We start from the raw sequence: 15,416 nt of genomic DNA, 5'->3' as shown, positions 1-15,416 counted from the left end.
ATCTCCAGCCATAATGGGGCATTTGTGTCTCTTAAGACTTAATGGACTATTATGGGATTAACTGCTTGTAGATGCTTTTTGTCCATCAGTATCTCTAGTGGACTCTACTTTCTCTTTTTCTTTCTCAGTTTATCCTTTGCCATTTATAGCTTCTTTGTGAGTTTTGGATGTACAAGAAATAGTTTACTTTTTTAACATTTTGAATACTTTTATAGTTCTTTTGTATCCTTTATGGAGCTTGCAAGCTTTATTTTCCACTGAAGGCCTGTACAATCAATGTTAAACACATACACTATATATATATACACACAGTAGAGAGAGAGAGAGAGAGTTTTTAACATTTCTTGTAAAGGTTTTAAGTTTTTTTTTTTCGTTAGTAAAATTTGTAAATGTTTGTTTGCTAACATTCTGTTTATTTTTTTCTTAGTTCATTAAAAAGTTTAAACTGAATTTTTTACACCATCAATTTGTTGTTGGTCACCACTAGAGGAGCAAAATCGACACTTTAAACACAATACAAGACAACATTCATGATGCTTCTTTAGGAATCTGACCTCCAAAAAGACACAGAATAGGCGTTTTTTTGTCTTGACTGAGATTGCCTAATTGTTCTAATGTACTGAAGAAAGCCACACATGGATCCCAGTTTAGCTCCGCTGTTCTTCAGTTCAACTGTACACCAGCGCTTACGGCCTTGTTACTTGTTCATTTGTGAATACAGTGCTTGTGTGATTTGCTGAATAGGGACATTACGTTTGTGTCACAGATCAGCAGACTGAACAATGAGATCACTCTTATGTCTGAAAGTTCAATCATGTGCCTTTGAGTACAGATGAAAAAGCAAGGGAATTGAACAAATTCAGTCTGGCCAAAGTGAAATTGTGCCATGTTTACAGCTTTTGCGATTGAGTCGATGCGCTCTTAATGTTTAGGGATTGCAACCAGTGTAGTGCTTCTACCTTGAAAACCTACCCAAACCAGTGGCACAAATAATTTTCTTTGAGGCCAGGTGTGTAAATTCCTTCCACATGACAGGCTGCGAAGGGGTAGCTTTAAAGAATGGGTATTCAGTTACCACAGAACAATGCACACTCATGGAGGCTTTCGCCAGCTCTTCTACTGTGTCACCCACTACAGAAAGGGCTAAGAAAAAATGTAAATATGAATGAGCTGAATGGTTTGTTAGGATGGAAACCTTAAGATCAGAGCGTCTTCAATGAAAGCCGCTTCAAAAACTCCACAGGTCACACCAAAGAGATGCAAAGGACCGGCACAGAAATATATGAATGGTTCAAGTACCAGTGTCAGAGGTAAGGAACGTCAAGCACTTCAAGACAGAAGAAAGCGCACAGTGTTGCTTCCTCTACTTGACTCAGATCTCAGCTTTCCAATGGCCCTAAACAGTAAAACTCTGTCATGTTGTGTGTGAGCACGAAGTGAGTTGATGTGTGACAGTGTGACATTGTGGGGAAATCATGGCCTAAAGGTTAAAGATTCGGACGCGCTAACGAATCTCACGCTACAAACAGCGCAAACTAATCCCACAAGCTGGTCAGTTAAAAAATACTTAATATATGCACACAAATACAGTTGAAAGGCTAAGCACCATAAGGACAGGGCAGCCTAACCTGATTTTACCAAGTGAGACATGTTCCTGGGACAACATCGTTGTTGACCCTGGAACAACATTGTGATTAACCAATCAGATTTGAAGAACCAGTTTATAGATTTTGTGAAGTTTATGCTTAAAATCAGTGTTTGGTGCTTGTACATCAGTGTCATTCATCTATCATTTCCTCTGATTTTAGGGATTACTCATGGTTAAGGTTAGGTTTAGGTGTAGGGATATGGTTAAGAATATATTTTTGGAGTAAAATGTTGTTCCAGGGTCAACAAAATATGTTGACCTAGGAACACATCGGACTTGGCAAAATCAGGACATGCGGACAGGACATTCACAAAGGAGTCTGTAGGGAAACACATATTTAGGTAGATTTTGATGCGCAATAAATTGAAACATTTTAAGTAATCCACAGCATTCTCAGCTGCTCAGAAGTTGAGAGAAGATGAAGAATCTTCATTCTTACATTGAAACAGAGAGCATCAGGATTGCTTATGAGACGTTGATGTTACAGCTGCTCGAGTGTGGAGAAAATAAAGGACAGCGTACAACCGGAAGAAGGTGGAAATTATAGCAATGCAGAGCTTTCAACCAACACCCCGGCCCTATGCAATGTGATGTCACACTGCATGAGAATCCAAGTGGCAGGCCTACCCATATGTAAATAACCTATATAAACATATATTTTTTAAATATATAAATCATCTATTAATGACGCAATAAACTGATTACACAATACTAGAATGCAAAACAAAAGCACCCCAAAACAGAAACTCAAAGAGAAATAAAATACTTTGACTTAACACAAGGAAAACTTTACATTTTCTTACCTTACTGGTACTTCTTGCTCTGACTGGTGCCATTATGTGGCATATATACGCATAAATGCAGCAAATATATTATCATATATGTTCATATATGCTGTGCAGCATACAGTATATGTGCATATAAACTGCATATAGGTTTTATATATGCGCATATATCCTCATAGGTTCTTTCCATGTGGGTATTGAGACTGACTTGGTTTAAATGGGATTAAACATTAGGATGGGTGAATTTTTATCATTGTAGGGTGGTTGTGTTCACACACTGCCAACACACATTTATGCCCAAACACCATGTAAAAGTGGATTTTGCATAATAGGCACTCTTTAAAATTAAAAATGGCCTTAAGAATTAAAATGACTTTAAGACCAACAACAAAGCAATTGCATGCCACATGGAGGATTAGTATTGAATTATATATACATTTGTTTATTTGTTTTGCTTTGCTTTATATATATATATATATATATATATATATATATATATATATATATATATATATATATATATATATATTTATATAAATATATATTTTTTTGCTTTATTCTATTATTAATATAGTTTAATGATTTGCTTCTTTACCTATTTTTTGTTTTGTTTAGTTTTTTCCAGTTCCACCACTTTATTGATTTAAATATTGACAGATTTTTAAAATATATATATAGTTTTGTTTTGCTTTATTTTTAATATATTTCATTTTCTTTGCTTAATTATTATTATTATTAATGTGTTGTTGTTAAAATTATTTATTATTTTCCATTTGCTTTTTTCTATTATTTTGTTTTACTTTTATTGTTTAGATTTGTTTTTGGTGCTGTCATTTAGTTGTTCTGAATTTGTAAATTACTTTAAAAATGTAATGGACCAACAAGGAATGAGTTGCATGGCGCACGGAGGCCATTTGTGACTCGAGTCCTCACCGCTCTACTCCCTGCTGAACAGAATGTCCAAGTCCACAGTACAGCCAAGTGCCTTTGTTCTCCTTTCACTATGCCATGCCTGCATTCCAGCTCCTTGAGAGCTTATAGTCTGGAGAGAGATTTGCTTGTTGGGTCCTGGCGGGCTGGGGCCATGATCAAAGTTGGGCCTTAATTTCCTCCAACAGCTTAATGAAGAGGCCTCACTGTTACGAGCACACCGCACCGGGCCTGCTGGAAGGTTCACTGCACACTCAGTGGTCCGCCATCTGCATTAAAATGCTGACTTGGCTTCAAGCGAGGCGTGGGCACACAGGGAGAACCGTTACTGTATTGTGTCCAGGGCTGCAGAGACGATCCCTCACACAGCTGGGGTCTGTTTGGATCATGTGGCCAGAAGCACGTGTTAGAAACAGACCTGCTCTGGCTTTCACAGTAGTACATCCCGTAGAGAGGAGCGGGCAGCCAACAGAGAACTGCCACATTCACCCTGTGAATCATCTGGACCCCGGTGACTAACTAGCACCAGCAGTCAGAATATCTGCGGCATATGTCAGCCACCTCACATTGTTCTGCAAAGGAGATTGTTGATACAAATCACTGGGTTGTCTGTTTACAGTAGAGCTGAAAAGTGCTCTGTGAGAATTGAACTTTGTAATGTAAGTGAGATGGAATATTGTATTTGGAGGTCTCTGCATTTTGATTGGCTCATTGTGTAATTGCTTGCTTTTGGTCAGAATCATCTATTGATGTTTGTCTTAATATGATTAGTTGGAACATTCAATAGAAAGCATTATGTTACCTGCTGGTTTTGTATATTATCTGTTCCAGGGTCAGGCAGGAATGAGCTTTTTCTGGCCTAATTTCGGGGGGAAATCTGTGTAATGGATGTAAACATGGAACTTTTGTTAAACAGAGGTGAAATGCATAATCAAATCAGCCAGAATATTTAATGAACAATTTTGTCAGCATTTACTCACCTTAATGTAAAGGGTTTTGGACTGGGAGATGAAACTTATTTTATTAATAAATAAATCAAATACCTTCATTTTATTTTATTTTAAAGTTTAGTTTAGTTTAGTTTTTAAACATCCGTCTTTGATTTCCACAGAAGTCATACAGGAATGTAATAGCATGAGGGTGAGTAAATCATGATGAAATGGAGGAAAATGAGATTTGTGAAACTAGCAGTTTTCCGATTCTATGGAATTCAGCAGCTACAGATTCCATGCGGGCCTGATTTTCACATACAGTACAACAACAAACACAAGCACGTACGCGTAGATAGAGATTGCATCCATAGAAATATAATTGAAAAGCTGTATTAGCTAATGGTGTTTTTAAAAAAAAGCCGCTGCAGCACTTGGACTAGATTTCTCTTGCTAAAGCAATTATGAAATGTCATGAAAACATGACAGGAACTGATGGAAGAGTATATCGGTTTTCCTCAATCATTAGCACCTAATCCCATGAGAAATGACTCACTAATGATGCCTGATAGAGGGGCTGCTGGTAAAATTGAATTGAACCTGCCACAAAGGGTGATCTCGTATCGGAGAGAAATGCTTCACGGCTGGTACGCGCAGGCTAAACGAATCAGACTCGATGTGTCCAGGTGTATCAAACAGAAGTGTGTGCTTCAACCTGGCAGGGTGGAAGAAAGCAGCGGGTTGTGATCATACCTGCATGGATGCTCTCTCTCTCTCTCTCTCAGAACACACAGAGCACATCTCATCTGAAACAAACAGGTCTGAAGGGCAAACGCCTTTGGCTTTCGTTTTGAGCTCAATGTGGTCACAAAACCTGTGACAGCTAAATAGCCAAATCAAATCTGAGCTTTGTACAAATAATAAACATCTCTACATGTGTATTGTCAGTATCAATTTCCATATTAATGCTAGTTTATATTCACTTGGGTTTATTTTTTAGCCCTATATTGTCCTTAATGGTGGAATGAAGTGTGTATTAATCTTATCTATGATAATCACACACACACACACACACACACACACACACACACACACACACACGTGTATGAGAAATATATAATAATTGCATATAATATTTTACATATGTATACACACCCATCACAATATATTTATATATTTAAAATTAAATAATTGAATTACACAAAATGTAACAATTATTGTTTTTATGATTATATAAATATTCTAATATAAATAATTAACATTTAATTATATTAAAATTGTGATTAAATATTTTTGCACTTTCTGAAGAATCTTACTGTATAAGAGTGAGATTGTTTGCTTTTTTATCATGCATGATAATTATTAATATGTGATTATGCTTGCGTGTGTGTGTGTGTGTGTGTGTGTGTGTGTGCATGTGTGTGTGTGTATTATTTTTTAAATCAAGTTAAAACAACAAAAATCAATATATAGTTTTTTTTATTGAAAAACAATTGGATAACACAGGGTATGATGTAGAACAATACAGTAAAAATGGTTCAAATGTTTTGGTGCAAATGGTTTATGGATGCTAACATTTATAGTGATTGAAGATAATACAGTACTTAATTTCTTTTTAAAGACATCGTTATCTAACATAGCTTGAATGTTTAGACGCAGGCTTCATGGCTCTTCTGACATGTGCCAATGTGAACACCTGCTTCAGACACACTGTTGTTGTTACCATGGTACCACTTCTCACATCACCTATTTGTAATGGTTTAAACAACAAGATCAAGGCTGTCTCAGCTGTTACTGTCACTGTTGCTAGGCAACTTTGGAATCAGAGTTCACTGATACAAAAGAATAAAGCTTGTTGATGTCCCCTGCTCAGACTCGCCATACACACACATCACACTCAGGTCACTCAGAAGTCATGACAATATATGGATAGATAGTTCATTAACATGACTCATGTATTATTATTTTAGTCGAAAAGCATTTACTGCTAGGGAATTTGATCATTCATCTAAGATGGTATAATATATTCAGATTATATTTGAGATGGTTCAATAATAAGGTTTGTAACAATATAAATAAATGTGTCCGAATACGTTTCTTGTAAAATTCTTCTAATGTTGTTTGTTTCCAGGCTTAGTGTAGATTTGTTAAGGACCAGTGAAGTTTAGATGTTTTTCCCTCCTGAAATCTAAATCATACTCATATTCACCAGTTTATTTAGCAGTCACCATCCCCCATCTAAGCAGTTCATCAAAATTATTTTGGAGTTTAATGAGACTTCTGGAGTGCTTAAATAATGGATGTTTCAACAGTGCCCCCTAGCGGTATGAAATAAGTATTAAAGGCAAGACATTTTATTTCTGCCCAATTAAGACTTCACTTGACCGTGACAATTTGCATTAGTCATTAACAGTTTGTGTGCGTTGTGTGGAATTTGCATATAAGCACACATATTTCGTATTTCATATCTCAAGTATTTTTATTTAGTTGATCTAATCAACTTGATCAGAGATGCCCAAACTTATTTTTATAGGAAGTGACAGAAATCTAACTTGATTGAGAGCTGTGAGCCAAAAATAAACAAAAAAATCGAAATAAATAAAAATAATAATACATTTAAATATATAAACAAAAAAAATAATTTACTGCATTTTAAATATATATATACTATTACTTTAAGAAAATGCACATTTCAAACGAAATCAAAAGGGGTTTTTTTCTGTGAAAAAAAGAAGAAGAAAAAAGAAGATGAATTAGAAATTAGGATAATCTTCAATGGCATTTTATGTTCCTATAATGCATTCATTGGCTCATGCTAAAGTTTTGTAAACATCAGAGCTGTGTGTTTAAATTATGACCAAACACTTTTGTTCTAATCCCCATTTTCATTTCCCCCAGTGATCTTGAGATGTCAAAAATTCTTGTTGCATTCTTCAGATTTGCCATTTGATGTCAGCAGAGACTCTGAGGATTGTTGCTTTTCACTGTCAAGCAACATCCCCTGCAGAGGTGAGCAACACGCCTGATGCACCGCACAAATAAAATATATGGTGAGTAAATGGCTGAATAGCTTATCATATAATTCCCTATAGGCAATTGATTGGGACGTTTTCCTGGATTACATTTTTGTGAGGTTCTGGAACCAGAATGGAAAATATGATTGTCGTTTGTTGATTTTATAATAAGAATAATCAGTTCTGACATGCCTGAATATCATGGCCCTAAGGAAGGAAATGCCACTAATTCTATGATGCAAAGAGGTTGTGCCTCATAGATACCTCCTGTTATGCATAGTGACACCAATCCCTGTGTTAAAGAATTAGTTCACCCGAAAATTTAAGTAAATGAGAGCTGGCATCTTTCACCTTTAAAAAGGATGTGAACTTTATATTTATTTATTGTGCACTTTATTCCAAGCCATCTAAAACTACTGTATGTGATACTTTCTACTGAGCTGTTTATATGGATTCCCTTTATGATGCTTTTGCATCTTTATTAAAGCTTGTAAAGTCCCTGTTCATTATAACTGAATGGACAAGTGTAACCATCTGCATTCTTAAAACATCTCCATTTGTTTAGAACAGAAAAAAAGAAATTCATACAAGTTTTGGAGCAGCATGAGGGTAAGTAAATGATGACAACTCTCATTTTTGGCAGAACTATTCATATAAAAATGTTCTTCATGCATATCAAAAAGATACAAATGAAAAAGTATAGCACAGAGAATTCTTCCATATGATCCAAATTCTCTCGGCATGTCTTCACTTTCTCCTTCCCATCTGGAAGCGATCTCATTTTCATGGAGCATAGGATGAATCCTCAAAGCTGACTTTCAAGTAACCCTTCCTTACTTTTGACAGCTTATCTTCTTTTATATATAATGGATTTTGAAGTTAAAGTGTATCTCAGTGAGCATCTGTATCTTAATTGGAAGGTCTGTCCCCCAGACGTACAAGTTTAGGATTTTTTTTTTTTTTAACAAAGTAGAAACAGTCCTGGCACTAGTACTGTATGCGCAAGCCACAATGATAAACGTTTTTGGTTGGCAGTTTTTACTACATCAAACCTTAATTAACTTGGCATCTTTGCAGCTTTATTTTATAGATATACAGTAGCTGGATTCATTGATGTTAAATCAGCCAGAGAAAAAAAAAGATGTTTAATAGCTCATTTACTTTTACAGCCTAACATTGGGAAAACGGTCTAAAAAGAGATCAAAGGGCTCTAGAGGGAAGTTTGGGTTCATGATCTTGTTATTAAACGTGTGGATATAAAACTACAGAAAAAATATTGGGGGAGTACAGTTTTTAAGCAGTACCATTTCTTGATGTATTCAAAATTACTTAGAGCAAAACATAAAACATATGCAATGTGGTAGGCATTTTAAAAGATTAACCGGGTTAATTAATTAATTAATTAATGTTTTGGTCTGAAAGAAAGCACTAAGTGAATTCCTCCAAGCAAAGAAGCAGGTGTTTACATGAGGATGCATGATCACTCGGGTGGCTTAACATAGCTCCATGAAGGACAAATGAGTGCTGTGTGAAGAAAAAAGCAATTACAAAGCCCTGAAGGGCACTCCGCTGGGACGCGGCTAGTGCGCTAGCATTCTACTCAAGGACTGACTGATGTGTTCCACCATCTCGTGTACCAGCCGCACTGAAAGACGCTGCAATTGGGGTGACTGCCGTGCCAAGATATGATGACCTTCGCATAGCATTCGCATGATCGATGCTGCCCCTTTGACTAGAACAGGAAGCAAACGTGGGGAAAGGATGTTGATGGACACTTGAGCTTTAATGGAAGTCCTTCTGCTTAGCTGTTCATAATAAGGGTTTCATGTCTTCATTCAGTACACAATGTACTGTGGATAGCCAAACAGTACTTTTTAAAGTTAACAGAGGTTATTTCTATGTATTTATTAGTACGGTTAGGTGAAATTATGTTTTTGTGTATTGTATATGTATATGTAGCCAGGTGTCTAAATACTTTGGGGAAATAAACAGAATTGCAAGATGTAAAGTCAGAATTACTAGGTAAAAAGTCAAATTTGCAAGACTTAGCAAAAATAAATAAATAAATGTGAAATGGACCTATATATTTCTGTCTCTTGTCTTTGATGTCAAAGCTCAGGATAGTCACTAGTAAAGGATTTGTCCAGCCAATAAGGATAACAATGATATCATTTTCCAGAATGATTAGTCACATGGCATCTCTGTTCAAATACGGCCGGGCTGCAGAACAGAATGCCCATGAGCAAAGATGACAGATTTAAAATTGAGGTATTTCTGGCAGATCCTGCGGCAGCCATGCAACTACATCTCAGATCAATGGGAATGCAAGTTTTCTCCAGACCTACTTGGTTTCCTCTTCTCAAATAACCTTTAACCCCCATGGTTACATGATGTGTTGTAGTACACAGCTGTCATAGCAGTGTCTCTGCACCAGTGAGATTTGTTATCAAAAATGGCAGTTCCACAAACATAACGAGTTGCAGGGGCAAACAACATTTTCGAGGAAATCATCCTGCTCTTTATTTCTCCACCAGCTGAAATCACTTGTTCTTTTTGTGGGCCCTGACAGAATTTATAAACTCATGCCCGGAGTGGTCAAAGGAGTCAGGCAGATTGACATCCTCAGAAACCGAAGCCTTTGTATTCTTTTTTTCCAGTGCCTTCCCAGGTGTAGAGGTCATCATCTCAGCGGCAACAAGATGATAAACAGATCTGACAGTGTGCACACATAATGTGGCACGCTATGATACTGTTTTTCATTATTCTATCATATTTGCAAGTAGCTGAAGGGAATTCTTTACACCCATAAAGCCTTATGAGAAGAACTTTATTTCTTGCCTTATTTAATGTCCACAAAACCCTCGAGTGAGAATAAAAGCCTAAAGTCCATACAAATGGGCATTTTTCCCCAAAAGTGAACATTGCCATTTTTTGAGAAGAGGAAAACAACTTAAACCACAACACAATGGAAATTCAGTATTACTGTTATAACAGGGTTTAATTTGTCAATATGACCATCTAACTCTTTGTTATCCTGCTTACTTATCACCAAAGAAAAGTGTAAAGACATTTTGATTTGAGGCTGTATTTTACCTGTAGGCCTATGTTTTCTTGAAACTTCTTCTAAGAAAAATAGTCCACCCAGCAATAAAAAACAAACAATACAGTAGGCAGATTGTAATAATACTGTGGTAATTTTCTCTAAAACTGGCAGCAGTTGTGCTTGATTGAAACGCTGAGCCCGCGAATGTGATACAAGATACATTAAAGTAGTGCCCTTTTCAGTTAACCAAATGATTCGTTTCCAGTAGCGACTGTGATTATAAATATTTTTGAAATTTTTAACAACTAGATGGACTCATTTAAGCAATCAGATTCAAGAAACTTATTGTGCTAAGAAGCAATTATAAGCAGTTTATTCAACATGCAACTTTTTTGTGTATTTTGTATAGCCTATTTTTATTCTCAAAGCCTCAAAGGGTGTTTGTCAAAGTGTTGTTGTGAAATAAAATCTACTCTAAGAAAGCCACATGGATTGTATTTACCACTGTACCTGAGGAAATAAGCAGTTGACAAAATTAAAAATCATCTTACCTCAAAAATGCTTACAGGGTGTCTAACCCTGCCTCTGTTTTTAAAACTATTATTTATGTCTGCTGCATTTTCCAATTATGTAAAAAGCTAAAGCAGGCAGATCTGACCTGATCTGACCCTACCTTAAAGATGTGGTGTAACCAAATGCAGTCTTGTTGTAGCAGTCACATTAATATTGACAACACTGATTGACAATAGCTTTCATAATATTCAAAAGTTCTTGTATGCAAACTGATGTTCAGGTGTCTTTCAATGCAGATCTTTACATTGTGAAATCTCAATATGTCTAAACCTGCAAACACCTTTGCTCTTCAATTCCATCTCCAAAACACAGCATAAATGAAAATTGAAAACCAAATTATTTAGAACGAATAAATAATCACATTCAATGGCATTCAAACAAAGATGGTGATGATAATAAATGTAAAATAATCAGAACAATGTCTAATTATTACAGCGCTCTTCTTTGAAAAGGAAAGGTAAAATTTAGTCTTTATTCTATTTTTCAACTAATAGTACTGATTTTCAGTGAATTCTTCTTAATTTGATGAATAAATCATCCATGTCAAAGGTCTAAGGGAGTATATCTGTTCATTGTTAAGAGCCTCATTTAAAACTTAAATTCCGTGAGAACCCCATTTTACTTCAGTGTGGTGTAACATCGCTGTGGGTTTTTAATTTGTGTCTGCAGTTCAGAGATAAAAAAAAATGCAAGTGGGAGATTCAAGAGTTCCAGCATATCCTTGGGAGACAGCATCACTTAATATTTGTCTTCTGCCAATTATGTAGATTAATTTTGGATTTTGGTTTATGCAGAGTAATCTCTAGGTGAGAAAATCGAGGCCACCAAGGACTGCCGAGCCCTGGGTGTTCCCAAACATTATTTTCATCTGAAATTGAAAATAGAGCCTCAATTATTCAGCATTCTGTCTCATCTGAATATGAGATGACTTTAAAGATAACAGGGTTACTTTTCTGCAGTTACTGTACTGCATTATAATTCGAGACAAACGTTCTTAAAGTTTTTGTTCCTATACAAGGTCTGTACCTATTTTTCTGTTTGGCAAAGATTTGTGCAACATCCCTAGGCATAAAATGTGCTAACAGCATGGTAACATCTGGTAACATACACTCTTCAATTCGAGAGCCGACTTCCAAAACTCAAAACGTGCCACAGGATGTTATTTTTTAACTTGTGCATTACGTCTCCTTACAGGGAAGCATATTGCAAGCTTTTGGGAGCCTGTGCATCTTGTGATGAGAATGATCTTGAAGATCTCCGTGTTTGACATGATCAGCTTTCAGTGGAGATTCTGATTGCTTCCTGGCCTGGGAAAGACACCTTGAGGATCTTGAGGGGATGAAGTTGGATTCATGTAATTTCCTGAGTGCGAATGGCAAACACTGTATTTGCCGATGAACAGATGTATCATGATTGGAAAAAAAGACGAAAATGGAAAATGTTTATTAAATATTTAGTAGTAGATGAAGCTATCATGTGCAAGGAACTATAGTGTAATAGAATATGATGGCATTTATCACCAATTCATCACGTCGATATCATTCTAAAGGTCATATTCGTGACTTGTCACTCAAAAGAGACAGGAAATCTGATCCACAATTGTGTCATATTCACATGTAAACAAATCGGGAACTTTTAGTTGGAAAATTACAATTGAGTATTGTAAATTGTATTTGTGTGTGTGTGTGTGTGTGTGTGTGTGTGTGTGTGTGTGTGTGTACATGTTTTTGAGACATATCAGGTCACAACTCTATATAATGACATGGGTATGACACAGGTATTACAAGGAGAGGGTGACTTATGAGTACATAACCCATTTCCCCATTTTTCAAAACACTTATAAATCATACAGAATGAGTTTTTTTTTTTTGAGAAAGTAAAAATGCACAAAGTTTCCTGTGAGGGTTAGGGTTAGGGTTAGGTGTAGGGTTGGTGAAGGGGCGATAGAATATACACTTCGTACAGCATAAAAACCATTACGCCTACAGGATGTCCCCACTTTTCACAAAAACAAACGTGAGTTTGTGTGTGCGTGTTAAACAGCTTTCCAACATCAGTAAGTCAAAAGAGCTCATCCTCTAAATTGTGTAACAAGTGAAATGTTTTTTTTTTTTTCAATTTTAGTGTATATTTCATTGGTTTATTATATTGCCATACACAAGCAACCAACCACATGAGCTATATGATACATTTCACATAGCATTGTTTAGACAATCAGTGGCATTCATATAAATAGCTATCATGATTAATACAAAATGTTCCTGATATTTTTAGCCTATATGTGGAATGTACATGAGCAAATTTGACTATCAAGTCTTATTACACTGAGCTGTCTCATTTACCTTGTTAACTCATCCACATATATTGCACTGTTTGTGACTCTGCTGCATTTGGATCTTCTTGTTTTGGAGCAGTCCGTGACAGAATAAAACAGCTATCAACAGATCCAGCAGCTCGGCTGGGCTTATCGGATTGTGGACCTTGGGCATTTGTATTCCTCCTGCTTTGAAGAAGTGGAAGGCTTGGCACCAGATGTTGGAGGAGCTACGCAGTGTATTCGCAGTGGATGGAGTCTGGTCTTGAGTCTGGTAGTACTGGAGGAACTGGCTCTACTCGCCTCGAGTATGCTGGTCCTGAAGCACCTGATTCCAGTGGTTCCAAGTCTGGTGGTCCTAGAGGAACTGACCCTGTTGGTCTCAGAGGTCATCACAGAACTGCCCAATTTAACTGCTTCTGCCATTATAAAGAAGGCTGTCTTTTCCTTTTGGCCTCTGGGCTGTGTTGCGTGCATGGGAGCCTTCAGAGTCCACTCCAGACCCACTCAAGTTCTCTAGAGCATGCTCAAGTCTATGACTTCACTCCAGAGCCCACTCAAGTCTACAGTTCACTCTAGAGCCCGCTCAAGTGCTTAGGAGCCCGCTCAAGTCTATGAGTTCACTCCAGAGCCTGCTAAAGTACTCCAAAGATCACTCAAGTCTATGAGTTCATTCCAGAACCCGCTCATGTCTATGAGTTCACTCTAGAGCCCGCTTAAGTATTTTGGAGCCCGCTCAAGTCTATGAGTTCACTCTAGAGCCCGCTCAATATTTTGGAGCCCGCTCAAGTCTTTAAGTTCACTCTAGAGCCCATTCAAGTCTACAAATTCATTCCAGAGTTTGTTTCAGTCAACAAATCCATTTCAGAGCTTACTCCAGATTGAGTTTACTCCTGAGCTGCGGCTTCTGCTTCAGCTCCACTCTGGGCATTAGTGTCCACTTCTGAACTCACAGTCTGCCTTGTCATGGCCAAGGAGACTGTTGTTAGACTGTCTGCTTGCCCTATTTTGGTCAAGGAGACCGTTGCTGAACTGTCTGCCTGTCCTGTTACAACCATCAAGGCTGTTACAAATCTTTCTGTGCTCTTCTTTGCAGTCCTGCCTGATCTGCTATGGGGTTCATTGGCCTTGTCAGCTCTGCTGAGGTGGTCATAAGCTCTCTCTTTGCTGTCAACCAAGCTCCTGGCTCTGCCCTGGTCACACGATGGGGTTGTTCTTCGGCTGGACCCTCGCTGGTCTGTCACTGCTGGGCCCAACCTGCCTCTCTGGCCTACCTCTGTTTCTAGACCTCTTTCACTACGTGGACCTGGCCCGCCATCCTATCCCTTTGTTCAAGTCTTATTACATTCACCTGTGTCTTGTGGCTCCTTGTTTTGGAGCATTCCGTGGCAGTAATATAACAATTTAATCATCTGAATGACACTGAGAATAAAAAAACAGCATTGTTTTCTAATGAAGACATTAGAAACTACAGCTTATTTAATTAACATATTAACTACCCCAAACCTAACCCCAAAACCTTCAAACTGGCTGTTATTAAGCCTCTCATAAAAAAGCCACAACTTGACCCCAGAGAACTAGTTAATTATAGACCAATCTCGAATCTCCCTTTTCTGTCCAAGATACTAGAAAAGGTGGTATCCTCACAATTATATTCCTTCTTAGAGAAAAATGGTATATGTGAGGATTTCCAGTCAGGATTTAGACCGTATCATAGTACTGAAACTGCTCTCCTTAGAGTTACAAATGATCTGCTCTTATCATCTGATCGTGGGTGTATCTCTCTATTAGTTTTATTGGATCTTAGTGCTGCGTTTGACACAATTGACCACAACATTCTTTTGCATAGACTTGAACACTTTGTTGGCATCAGTGGAAGTGCATTAGCATGGTTTAAATCGTACTTATATGACCGCCATCAGTTCGTAGCAGTGAATGAAGATGTATCATATCGATCACAAGTGCAGTATGGAGTACCTCAAGGCTCAGTTCTAGGGCCGCTACTCTTCACGCTTTATATGTTACCCTTGGGAGATATCATCAGGAAACATGGTGTTAGCTTTCACTGTTATGCTGATGATACGCAGCTCTATATTTCCTCGCAGCCCGGTGAAACACACCAATTTGAAAAACTAATGGAATGCATAGTCGATATAAAAAATTGGATGACGAGTAATTTC

General features: G+C 37.3%; 1 long non-coding RNA gene across 1 annotated transcript in view; it reads left to right on the top strand.

The window, feature by feature from the left end:
* Positions 1-15,416, top strand: part of LOC127984197 (uncharacterized) — a 126,131-nt gene that overhangs the window by 104,151 nt on the left and 6,564 nt on the right. The window contains exon 2 of the long non-coding RNA XR_008160558.1: positions 7,230-7,342. This is a non-coding gene — a long non-coding RNA (uncharacterized LOC127984197). The remainder of the gene's footprint in view (positions 1-7,229; positions 7,343-15,416) is intronic.

Source organism: Carassius gibelio, chromosome B20 (assembly GCF_023724105.1).
Source record: "Carassius gibelio isolate Cgi1373 ecotype wild population from Czech Republic chromosome B20, carGib1.2-hapl.c, whole genome shotgun sequence".
Taxonomy (NCBI): Eukaryota; Metazoa; Chordata; class Actinopteri; order Cypriniformes; family Cyprinidae; genus Carassius; species Carassius gibelio.
This window is presented reverse-complemented; position numbering and strand designations above follow the sequence as displayed.